Consider the following 12,935-nt stretch of genomic DNA (forward strand, 5'->3'; position numbering starts at 1 on the left):
CAGTGTTTTGCTGGAAGCCGCCCAGAGTGGCTGGGGAAACCCAGCCAGATGGGTGGGGTATAAATAATAAATAATAATAATAATAATAAATAAATAAATAAATAAATAAATACACAAATAATAATAATAATAATAATAATAATAATAATAATAATAAAGCCAGCCCCGCAACCTGGCACTACTAAAGCGGCCACCCTCTTCCTTTTTGTATATTTTTGTGTTTTCCCACTGCAGACCGCCCTGTGATCCTCGGAGGAAGGGCGGCATAGGAAATGAACTAATAATAATAATAATAATAACAACAACAACAACCATAACTAATAATCAAAACAAAATAAAGAAATTCCTTCCAGTAGCACCTTAAAGAAGTTAGTCTTTAAGGTGCTACTGGAAGGAATTTCTTTATTTTGTTTTGACAATGGCAGACCAACACGGCTACCTATCTATAACTATAACTAATAATAATAATTAATAAGCTAATAAGCGTGGCGCTGGGCCCCAGGGCCTTGCCCGCGCCGGGGATGTATGGGTGTCCCGGGGGCTGAGCTTGGCCCTGGGCCCCAAATCCCCTCAGCCCCGCGGCTGCGGCGGAGGCCTGCCCGCCTGTCCCTCCCTGAGGCGGCGGCGGGGAGCCGGCGAGGCCCGCGGGTCGGAGCGGGCGCCTGGTCGGCCCAGCCCTGCCTGCCTGCCTGCCGCCGCCGCCGCCTCCCCCGGCGGGCGGCGCTCCACTCGGCGCCGCTGCTCCGCCCCGGGCCTTGGATTGGCGGGAGGCCGCGGCTCCTCCCAGCGCGGGCCGGGGGCCGAGCGAGGGAAGCGGGACGGAGGAGACGTCGGCGAAGGTAGCGCCGGAGGAGGAGGAGGAGGAGGAAGGAGGAGGAGAAGCGCCGCCGCCGCCGCCGCCGCCAGCAGAAGGAGCAGGAGCGTCGGAGGCCCCCGAGCCGCCCCCTCGCCAGGTGAGGCGAGGCCGCTGGCGGGAGGGCCCGCGCCGGGGGCTCGCCTAGAACCCGCCGCGGGCCTCGGGAACCACAGCGGGGGGCTTCCTTCACCCCCTCACCGAAACCACCCCCGAGGGCGCCCTTGGGAGCCCCACACCCCCAATTCGCGCTTTTCAGCGCAGTAATAGGACCTGCCCCCTATATGAAGGGTGGATTGTAGGGGAATTATCCTTCCCTTTTTTTGGGGGGGGGGGTGATATTTGAGGCGGGGTCGTTGGGGTTTCAGCCTCATTTCAGAAGAGGAATCCCTGCCCCCTGCACATATTTTGGGGGGCCTGTGGGGTGGAAGTCAAGGCGCGGACTCGAGGTGTCTCCATCCTTCTTTTTGGGTGGGGGTCTGGACCTCCTTCTCTTTAGCTTTGGGGGGGGTGGGGGCTTCTCCGTATTCAGGGCTTAAAGAGGGGGCCCTGCAGGATTTGGGCTGCCTTTGCATTTTAGGGTTGTTGTTTTTTTGTGGGGAGGCTTCTTGTCCCCATTCCCCCCACCCCCTGCTTGAGTGTAGGAGGACCCCTATATTTAGGATTTTGTCGTGCTTGGGGAATATGGAGTTGGAGTCCCTGCTGCTTCCAGGCTTTGGGATGATGGAGAGATTTTCTGCTTCCAGGAGGCAGGGATTTGGGGTGAGGGCTTCTTTCTCCCCACTCATCTTCTTTCCCTCCCACCCCCTTTCCCCCTACTCTTTGGGATTTGATTCTGTGCCTTTTGAAGGCTGCCCCTAAGCCAAACGGTTCCCTTAAATTGGAGAGAGGCGGCTTGACCCTGCTGCTCGAATTGCAAAGACTTCCTTGTTCCATCACCAGGGACCTCGGAGGAGCTTCACATCTCGGCCCCTTTTTGGTTTAGGGGATTAGGAAACTGGAGCAATTGCCAGCCCAGGTCCCAAAGGCTCCTTGTGACACGATGAATTTGCAACACAGAAGGATCGTGCAGCGTCCCACACCTGGGAGCAAGCCCTGTTGAATTCAGCAGGATTTACTTCTGAGTAGACAAGATTGTGGTTATTTTGCGGTTGCATTTGTTAATCCCTTTTCTTACAAAGGTAGCTGTTTTGCATTGAAGCCAGTTAAAAGGCAATAAAAACCTAAAACAGGCAATTTGGTGCAGTTAGCAAAAGGAAAAAAGTCAGGGCTACAAGTCATGCTTGGTATTGTGCTGTCCGTTAATTTAAATGGGACTTTATTTGTTTCTGTCTGTGTCTATATAGTTAACTGGACAAGGTTCCAAAGATTTCACTGAGCTAGCATATATGTTGCCCTTCAGTTTGCTCACTTATTTTTGTAATTTTAAACTTGTTTTAAACTGGATTTAATAATGTGTTTTAATTGTTGCTTCCCGCCCTGGGATCTTGGTGTGAAGGGCAGGCAATAAATTGTAATGGTAATAGTAAGGGAAACCCTGTATGCCTGCGTACACAATTTTTCTCTTACCTGCACAGGTAATTGGCTTGTGTGACGTGTCATGTGCTTCTTTCCAAAGGGAAGGTTTGAGAAGGGACTGTGGACTCTCAGTGCTGGAGTCCTCAGTTTTTACTCCTTGGCTGTAAAAATATAAGGTATGTTCGGGCAGCTCTGTTTGGTTTGAGCTATGAGGAATCCATGATGGGCATGACTGTTGCCTTTGAGTTGGTGGCGTGGTATTCCTGTGGTAGAATAAGTGACTTTTCACCAGTGCACACTTGTGGATATGAAGAATGAGTCCCATAGTGTTAATGCATGTGTTTTGGGGTGCTCCCAGAGAATAAAAATGAATGGTGTTTTTGCTAATGCTATGCAAATACTAGCATTCTTCTAAGCTAGTTATGCAATATGTGATCTTGTAAAATGTACTGACTACTGTATCTTAGAAGAGCTAGTTCTTTGGAAAAAACCTACATCTTCCCACTGCTACCCTTTTAACAGAGGTTCCCATGGCAGCTTCTGCCAGAGGAATTTCAGCCATTCATCCCTTTCCCTTTAAAGAACACCTGCCATTGCTATTTATGCTGCTGGGGGAAAGCAATTACCCCATAACTAGGGTTCCTGCCAGCCAGCTTAATTTAGGAGAGCATTACTTACTTGCCCATGCTCCTTTTTCCACAAGGGCTCTCACACCAATGTAGCTGCTACTCCACGGAGGGAACAGATGAAAAAGAAGGTGATGCTGATAATAGGGTTGCCATATCTTGAAGAACAAAAAAGAGGACAGCCCGAGCCGGTGAAAGAGGGGCACTGGTGTATGGGGCCGCCGCTGCGCCAGTGTGCCTCTTTTCCCAACTTGGGCTTGGGCTGGCAGCGGCTGCAGTGTGCAGAGCCGCCTGAGCCTGAGCCAACCCCCAAATAAATAAATACCCCCCCAAATCACAGACATTTCCTTTAAAATGTAAAAATCCTCCCTGGATGGGCCTGTTGGTCCCCCCAAAAGAGGACATGTCTGGTATTTCCCAGACATATGACAACCCTAGCTGATAAGGAATTTGCTAATGGTGCCTCATTCCCTTGAAATCTGTATGGGGTCCGGCTGTAGAGGAGATCTGTCAGTTTCGCCTTTTGCTGCTGCATTAGAGCCAAGCTGTGCAGGCCTCATATTTTATCTTTAAAAATCTTAAGTTGGCAAGCTTTGTTCCCTTCCTGTCTGCTGTCCTGCTACAGTTTTCAGGTAAAATGGTGCAAAGTTGAGAGACCCCTTGGGAACTCCATAGTAGGTATAGTACATGGGTGAGGTTGCACACTGTCCCTGAATGACTCCAGCTACAAAAGCTGAGGCTGCTGAACAGGCTCTTGAGCTGTGGTGTTGTTTGCGGGGTTTTTTAGTTGGGTGGTGTTGCTGCTGCTGTTGGGTTTTTGTGATTTATGTGGAAATTCTTCAGTTTGCTTGTTTATATTTTGAAGTTTTATTTGTTGCTTATGACTACTTCTGCTATGTTGCAGTTATGTATTTTTTTTTCATGTTATAAGCCGCCTGGAGCATGATTCGAATTGTGGAAAGGCGGCAGACAAATAAATATTTATGCCTGTATGTATCCAGTGTTTGAAATTAGTGAGCTACATTTTGCACCTGGCTTCTGATCACTTGCGACCAAGTGAAGATGTTGGGGCACCAGGATGGCGCATGACGTCTCCACCACCTGGAGGTGCGTGCCTGAGGATCACAGGGTCCTGCCTGTTTTCACACACTAATACCCCATCCTGTAGAATTCTGTCAGTTATATTTTATCTGCACAACAAAATTAATTTCTGGAACCAAAATGCTTTTTCTATACAGCCTGAGAAGGACTAGTCTCCATTAAGAAGATGAAGTTGGAATATAGTCCACTATATATGTGGACTGTCCCTGGATCAAGGGACTTTTCTTCTTTAAGTTATCAAATCTCTTAACCTAGCTCAGGGTTGCCATCTGAACTAGCCAGATGTTTAACTGATAATCAATCACAGTCAGTTCATCATTTGAAAAATAAGACATTAGAGCCATCTTGCTCCCAAATGGCAAACTAAACTAGACATTCTGTTTTGGCGCCTGTAACCTTGGTTTCAGGAGCCATTTGGCTCCTAGATTATATATTATAACATCAAATGTATTATAAGCCATATATCTGAAGCAAGGGAGGCCAGAGTGCTACCTTGGACCACACTTGAAAATCATATAATTATGGCAAAAGCTCCAAAGATAATGACTGGGAGAAATTGAGACTGAACCTTTCTCCCTAACATGCTAGATAACTTGCATAGCTGAGTGCTGAAATATATTCCATTCCCACCTGCGGCAGCCTGAAGTGGATCAATCCAGGAGAAGCTTTACTATTTGATTTTACTGAGAGTATAAACTGGTTCTTGCCAGTTTCTGTGTCCACAGTACCAAATTGCCCATCTAGAGTTGCCTGATGTTAGGAATGAAATCCATGCCATACAAACTGGCAGTACAGTGTCTTAGTGGAAGCTGTGTTTTTCTAGGTGGGCCCTGCAAATGCAGTCTTATTAAAATGCAGTGGACATTTTTTAAAATAAAAAGTGATGCGTATCTTTTCATCCCTGTTTTCGTGCTTGTATGATCAGTTCTGTTCCCTTCCCTTTCTTGGTCTCATTGCTGTGTGGCACTTACATAAAGAGCGTATTGTGGAACTGGATTGGACAGAGTGTCGTCAGATGCACAGTGACACTTCAGGATTCACTGACGGCGCTCTGCAATGGGCTCAACACAGCGTGCACCGAGTGAGCTGGCACCAGGCTTTAAATACTCGGCACATTAGTGTCTCTTTAAAAATTCCTTTTCTTGAAGCCTCGGCATTGCGCTCATACTAATTGCATGGTTTTGGGTAGGTTAAATATGCTTATGCCATTTTTAAACAAAGGGCATAATGACAGTAGCTAGCGATTCTTGCTTTGGTGTTTGAGGCTGAAAGAATGTCTACGATGTGCGTTTTGAGCCGCGGTTCCGAATATGTTATTAGGATGCCAGCCTGAATCTTTTATTAACAGACGGAAGAATGTGACCCCAGGTTGCTGTGGTGGTGTGTGCGCGCGCGCGAGCGAGCGAGCGTCTGTGCGTAAGGATTTATTAAAATTTTTAAGTACAGCCTTTCTCAAGTGGTTCTACCAATTAATAAGCCAACATGTTCCCATGAATAGAGTGATGGGAATTCACAGCGGATGCAAACTTGAGAGCCATGTCAAAATGTGTTGCATCTTTTTTTCTATAGGAGGCACTTGCTCTTTATTTCCACCCTGCCTTGCTTCTCCACCCTCCCACCCAAATGTTCTTCTTTTAACAAATGGACCAAATGGACTTCAGGACCCTTCCCCAGACGATGCCTCTCACCAGCTCTGCTCCCCATCCTCCAAAGTGCCTTCACCTGGCTGGAATGTGTCCTTTACCTGTGATAATTACAGCATATTTCCTGGATGGAGAATTGTGTGTAGGTGTCGGGAACCTCTGACAAAAGCCAGAAGCCTTTGACTTCTGTGTCGCTGGAATACAGTGGACTGTACAAAAATAAGGCTTGCATCTGTTTCTCTGCCTACTTTTGCCTCTGGTCCCACCCATGATTTGCATGCGGCCCCTGGAAGATTGGCCATGGCGGAATGTGGTCCTTGGGCTGAAAAGTTTCCCTGTCACAGCTTTGACCCATCACATGGTGGTTTGCGAGGTGGGCCCCTTCCTGCCTGCCTCCTAGTGAGCAGTCCTTCATTAAATACATTTTCATTCCCTCCTGTATACCCTGATAGGGGAATAATAGAGCTGCTCCCCACATGTCTGGTCAAAGAGCTTGGCTTTCCTACAAGCTGGAAAGGAAAACCGCTGTGTCTCTACAAGGAGAGCAGATGCAGACACACACACACTCCATTATGTAGGTGTTGGTTGATTGAGAACACAACTATTCAATGCATCCTCTGTCTTGAGAGCTCTGAGCTTTTGCTGTTGCTTTTGACCGAATAAATGTTCCTGGTGTTGTTGTTGTTTTCTGGATGGCTGGGGTGATGGGCACTTCAGGGATCCTATTTCAAACCTCAGCTTGGCTATAAGCATGCTTGTTGGTCTTATGAAATGTCTCAAAGATGGAAGTAATAATGGCTCAAGCCAATAAGACAGTGTTAGAAACTCAATTATACAAACTAGGTGCCAAATGGCTCCTTAAAACAGGGTGGTGGTTGTTGTTGTTTAGTCGTTTAGTCGTGTCTGCCTCTTCGTGACCCCCTGGACCAGAGCACGGCAGGCACTCCTGTCTTCCACTGCCTCCCGCAGTTTGGTCAAACTCATGCTGGTAGCTTTGAGAACACTATCCAACCATCTCGTCCTCTGTCGTCCCCTTCTTTCCCAACATCAGGGTCTTTTCCAGGGAGTCTTCTCTTCTCATGAGGTGGCCAAAGTCTTGGAGCCTCAGCTTCACGATCTGTCCTTCCGGTGAGCACTCAGGGCCTCAGCTTCAGGATCTGCCTCAGACATGCACCTCTAGATGGTGGAGACACCAGGCGCCATCCTGGTGCCCCGGCACTGATAGCCAGGTGGAAAATGCTCCTCGTGCCTGATGAATTTTGAACGCTGCAATAAGGATACTGTAAAGTTGTAATAAAAGACTGGTGCAAAGCGCCTTAAAAGCTAAAAGCACATTTGAACTTTAGGGGCAGGGGCTGCCGGTAGTTTGGTGCTTAACTGAGCTCCGTAATGAATGAATGGTCTGGAGTGCATCGTTAGCCAAACCTGCATTTCCCATCTCTCTTTTCCAGGGTTTGTTATGCTTACAGGATTATGTGTGACTGTGCAATGTTTTTTCTTTACGGAAGAGGGGAAAGCATGGTGTGGCTTACTTATACATAGAGATGAACTGTATTTATTGTGAATTAGGTTGGCTAGACATTTGAACTCATCAAATCAAGAGTAGCTGTGCCTCTAACTGCCTGAATCTGTTTGGAAACCAGCCGCGTGGCCTGGAGGGGATCTTGTAGGCAAGGACACAGAGAAGCCCAATACTGTGGCTGCCTTTCCTGTTGCTCCTGCACCACAGATCCCTACTAAATGAGACTTAAGATAAGCGGGGAGAAGGTTTGGTCAGGCCCTGAGCTCCTTAGCTGCAGAGATGGAGACTACACCACCAGGTGCCTTCAGAGCATCTGATAGCAGCTTGCAAGCTAATGATGGGGGATAATAAAAACCCCTCTTCAGATGCTAATCCGAAGTGCTGGTCCCAAGGCTGACATAAACTGGGAGTGGAACATCTGGCATAATTTGTGAGCACTGCCTTCTTAAGAGAGTAGGCAATACACTGCAGCCTTTCTCTTACGGTTTATAGCTTCCTCAAGTCTACCATTGACTCTTCTCTCCCCAGTCATAACATGTAAATGCACTTGTTCCGATCATAAACGTCGCTTCCCCTCTGGACTTTCGCTTGTGATGAGTTTGGCCTTTGAAACCATAGCTGGCAAGTTCTCTGCTGTGCATTTCCTCTTTAATAAATGGATAATCTTTTGCTTCGGGGACTGGGTGTGTTTGGATACTGAGTGCAAAGGAGGGAAGGAGTGCCCTGACAGCTAGGGAGTGAAAGAGTCTCATTCACTAGCTGTGCTGGCACTGCATCTAGCTTGTGCCTGCTGTTGCATGGCACTGCCTATCAGCGGCTTTTATTGGGTTTTCAGTAAACGCATGGCAGCAGCTGAAATAAAAACTTGTGTGATGAACAGTCATTAAACAATCAACGCCACTCCCTTACGCTCACCCTGTTTCTTCCTAGTCTTGTGTGAGTCGCTCCCTTCTAGAAAATATGTATTAAAAAAACCTGGGCTCAGATCTCTTTGCACACTTTTCATAGGATATGGGCCGTTGTTTTTGTTGGCATCCGTCTGACTTGATAGACAATGGAGTGCTCCTCCAGGGCTGAAGTCAAACCGCTGCGTTCGCAGTACTGAAGTGACCCCCGGGGTGCAAGCCTGGCCAGTGGGCATGGAGGTCCTGGGCTGCCCAGAGAAAAGACCCCCCTCTTGGACTCCCAAGGAAAGCAGAGCAATATATTTGGCTGGAAGAGTCTTCTGTCTAAAACCCTGTCACATGGAAGATGGAATAAGCTTGTTTTTTCCTGCTCCAAAGGGTAGGGCTCGAAGCAATGGCTTCAAGTTACAAGAAAGGAGATTCTGACTAAACCTCAAGAATAACTTTCTAATAAGAGCTGTACAGCAGTGGAACAGACTCCCCCAGAATGTGGTGGACTCTCCTTCCTTGGAGGTTTCCAAGCAGAGTTTGGATGGCCACCTGTCATTGATGCTTCAGTTGAAGTTCCTGCATTGCGGGGGGTTGGCCAAGATGAGGGTCAGGTTGGGGTCCCAACTCTACAATTCCATGATCTTGGTGGGCTGCTGCCATGAGTGTAGACAATGCTGATCTTTGATGGACCAATGGCCTTGATCTCCATGTAAGGTAGCTTCCTATGTTCCTGTATCTGTTGCAATAGGACTTCACACATTTATAGAACAAGATAGTGGGTCATCATGAGAACCTACTGATCTAGACACTGTCTGTTTCCATTGTCAGGAGGGCTGGAGCTTGGGAGAGACCTGCTGTTTCAGCATTGAAGCGGTTCAGACTGATAGCTGCTGATCCTTGCCATATCCACACTGGCTTCTGAATGTTGCATGTAGGATACCCCGTTAGCTGGGGGAAATCTTTTGTAGGAAAAAGATTGGCCAAGTTTCTCCAGCTGTGCCAGTCTGCAGGTGGCTAAAGAAAAATCTGGTGTCTCGTAAAAATCTGATGGTTGACCTACAACTCACACTTAGGGGCTTAGAATTTTGTGTGGTGGAAGAGTAGATAGTGTATTTGACCCTGAAGGCATAGAGGGCACACAGGGGTAGCTGCAGATCATTTCCTGAAGTGAGGAGGGTAGGAGGGTAGTAAACTGCCTTACCCCCGAGTCACACCATTGATCCATCCAGCCCCGTATTGTCTACATTGAGTTGGGGCAGCTCTCCATCCCTATCTGAAGATGCCAAGGACTGAAACTTGGAAAGTTGTGCTGTATCACTGAATTACAGTCCTTGAAAAGAAGGGGAATTTCATGCCTATTTGCCTTTTTTGTGTTTTAAAACAGCTCTACTGCCCTCCTGCCAGTTTCTGGATACAATTCAGAGTGCTGTTTTTAACTTTCAGGCACCCGTTATGGCTATGGCTCGGGGCACAGGTATCTAAAGGACTGCCCACTTCCATACAAACCAGCACAGGTATTTGGGGGGTTCCCATTGGTGGCTGTTCTCTGGGTGTCTCCAACACCGGAGGGGCAGCGGGTGGCAAGTGTGTTGCATGACACCCTGTCAGAGGGCAGCACCCAACTACAGCATATCCTCTCCACAGAGAACAGGTGCAGGGTTAAGTTTTAGGTGCTTGGGTGAGGACTTCACTAGCCTGTGCTTTTAATGAATGGTGGTTGTGATCTCGTCTGCTGAGAACTTTTCTGCATGTTGTTATTTTTGCTGCTTGATGGCTGCTTTTCTAGCACACCATTTTGATCTGACTCTTTTGAACTTGAAAAACTGTGTTGTTTCTGTTCCACAACTTTGAAATGGACTGGAAAAATCTCAAAATGTCATGTTTGTGCCTAGGATCCTGAAGCATTTCTCTAGCTGACGTAGACCTAGTGGTTGTGTGTAGTTTAGTCTTAAAACCTCATGGTGCTATTTTCTTGTTTGGTGTATGTGCACAAAGGAAGGGTAATAATAATAATAATAATAATTTATTATTTATACCCCGCCCATCTGGCTGGGCCTCCCCAGCCACTCTGGGCGGCTTCCATAGAAACCAAAAATACACTAAAATATCACACGTTAAAAACTTCACTGAACAGGGCTGCCTTAAGATGTCTTCTGAATGTCAGGTAGTTGTTTATCGCTTTGACATCTCGTGGGAGGACGTTCCACAGGGCGGGCGCCACTACCGAGAAGGCCATCTGCCTGGTTCCCTGTAGCTTTGCTTCTCGCAATGAGGGAACCGCCAGAAGGCCCTCGGCGCTGGACCTCAGCGTCCGGGCAGAACGATGGGGGTGGAGACGCTCCTTCAGGTATACTGGACCGAGGCCGTTTAGGGCTTTAAAGGTCAGTACCAACACTTTGAATTGTGCTCGGAAACATACTGGGAGCCAATGTAGGTCTTTCAAGACCGGTTTTATATGGTCTCGGCGGCCGCCCCCAGTCACCAGTCTAGCTGCCGCATTCTGAATTAGTTGTAGTTTCCGAGTCACCATCAAAGGTAGCCCCACGTAGAGCGCATTGCAGTAGTCCAAGTGGGAGATAACCAGAGCATGCACCACTCTGGCGAGACAGTCCGCAGGCAGATAGGGTCTCAGCCTACGTACCAGATGGAGCTGGTAAACAGCTGCCCTGGACACAGATTTGACCTGTGCCTCCATGGACAGCTGTGAGTCCAAAATGACTCCCAGGCTGCGCACCTGGTCCTTCAGGGGCACAGTTACCCCATTCAGGACCAGGGAATCCTCCACACCTGCCCGCCTCCTGTCCCCCCAAAACAGTACTTCTGTCTTGTCAGGATTCAACCTCAATCTGTTAGCCGCCATCCATCCTCCAACCGCCTCCAGACACTCACACAGGACCTTCACCGGTTTTGATTTAAAAGAGAAGTAGAGCTGGGTATCATCCGCATACTGATGAACACCCAGCCCAAACCTCCTGATGATCTCTCCCAGCGGCTGCATGTAAATGTTGAAAAGCATGGGGGAGAGGACAGAACCCCGAGGCACCCCACAAGTGAGAGCCCAGGGGTCTGAACACTCATCCCCCACCACCACTTTCTGAACATGGCCCAGGAGGAAGGAGCGGAACCACTGTATGACAGTGCCCCCAGCTCCCAGTCCCTCAAGACGGTCCAGAAGGATGTTATGGTCGGTGGTATCAAACGCCGCTGAGAGATCCAGCAGAACTAGGAAACAGCTCTCACCTTTGTCCCTAGCCCGCCGGAGATCATCAACCAGTGCGACCAAGGCAGTTTCAGTCCCATGATGAGGCCTGAATCCCGACTGGAAGGGATCCAAATGGTCCGCTTCTTCCAGGCGTGCCTGGAGTTGTTCAGCAACCACTCGCTCAATCACCTTGCCCAAGAATGGAAGATTTGAGACTGGGCGATTTGAGACTGGGCCGCATCTAAAGATGGTTTTTTAAGAAGCGGTTTAATAACCGCCCCTTTCAGCGGGTCTGGGAAGGCTCCCTCACGGAGGGAAGCATTCACCACCCCACGAAGCCCATCGCCCAGTCCTTCCTGGCTAGTTTTTATAAGCCAGGATGGGCAAGGATCCAGGAGACAGGTGGTTGGCTTCACTCGTCCAAGCAGCCTGTCCAAATCCTCGGAGGTAACAGATTGGAATTGATCCCATGCAACTTGACTAGACAGGTCTCTAGCACTCTCCCACCCCGGCCCTGCTCCCACGGTGGAGTCTACTTCTTCCCGAATCTGAGCGATTTTATCTGCAAAAAACTTTGCAAAATCATTGCAGGAGTACATGTGGCCCGTACTGGGCCCCGATGTTGCAGGTGGTTCCGCTAAATTGTGAACCGCCTGAAAAAGTCTCCTGCTGCTTTTTTCTGCAGATGCAATATAGGTGGTGAAGAAATTCTTCTTCGCCATTGCTATCGCCACTTGGTAGGCTCGACGTTGAGCTCTAACCTGTGTCCGGTCAGATTCGGAATGAGTTATCCGCCACCGGCGCTCTAGCCGTCTCAACGATTGTTTCATTGCCCTCAGATCCGTGGAAAACCATGGGGCTGTCCGGGCTCCATGCAATCGGAGAGGGCACTTCGGAGCCAAACAGTCAATAGCCCTGGTTAACTCCACATTCCAGCGGGCCACCAGGGAATCAGCTGAAAGGCCATCAACATGGGATAAAGCATCCCCTACCACTCTCTGGAAACCATTTGGATCCATTAAGTGGCGGGGGCGGACCATCCGAATCGGTCCCACCTCCCTGCAGAGGGGAAGGGTCACAGAGAAGTCCAGTTGCACCAGGAAGTGATCTGACCATGGCACTTCTTTCGTTTTGCTTTTACTTAGTGTCAGATCACCAACATCCATAGAGGTAAACACCAGGTCCAAGGCATGTCCGCGGCTATGGGTTGGGCCAGACTTATTCAGGGACAGCCCCATGGAGGCCATGCTTTCCACAAAGTCCCGAGCGGCCCCTTGTAAGGTCGTGTCAGCATGGATGTTAAAATCCCCTAGGACGACCAAACTAGGAGAACATTCGCCACGACTTGAAGCAGCTCAGACAGGGAATCCTTGGTGCAGCGGGGAGGTCGGTACACCAAAAGGAATCCTGTACTGCCCCTATTGCCCAACTTCCAGAACATGCACTCGGAAAACTGGGTCTTCCCAATAGGACGCCTGGTGCAAACTAATGACTTCCTAAAAATCACTGCAACCCCCCTCCCCGCCCACATAACCTGGGTTGCTGTGCGTAAGAGAAACTTGGTGGACAAGCAG

The 12,935-nt window shown here is 48.7% G+C and overlaps 1 protein-coding gene across 2 annotated transcripts in view; it reads left to right on the top strand.

Annotated features, from left to right (window-relative positions):
* The first annotated feature begins 761 nt into the window (after positions 1-761).
* The window catches only part of FBXO34 (F-box protein 34), a 55,643-nt gene continuing 43,469 nt past the window's right edge, over positions 762-12,935 (top strand). Inside the window, exon 1 of one of the 2 annotated variants that reach the window (XM_081860908.1) lies at positions 762-953. The gene's annotated coding sequence lies outside the window, so the exon portion shown is untranslated. Of the gene's footprint in view, positions 954-1,477; positions 1,616-12,935 lie in introns of those variants that run through there. The other variant, XM_081860909.1, reaches the window with a different exon arrangement.

Source organism: Podarcis erhardii, assembly GCF_964252035.2.
Source record: "Podarcis erhardii genome assembly, chromosome: 1".
Lineage (NCBI taxonomy): Eukaryota > Metazoa > Chordata > Lepidosauria > Squamata > Lacertidae > Podarcis > Podarcis erhardii.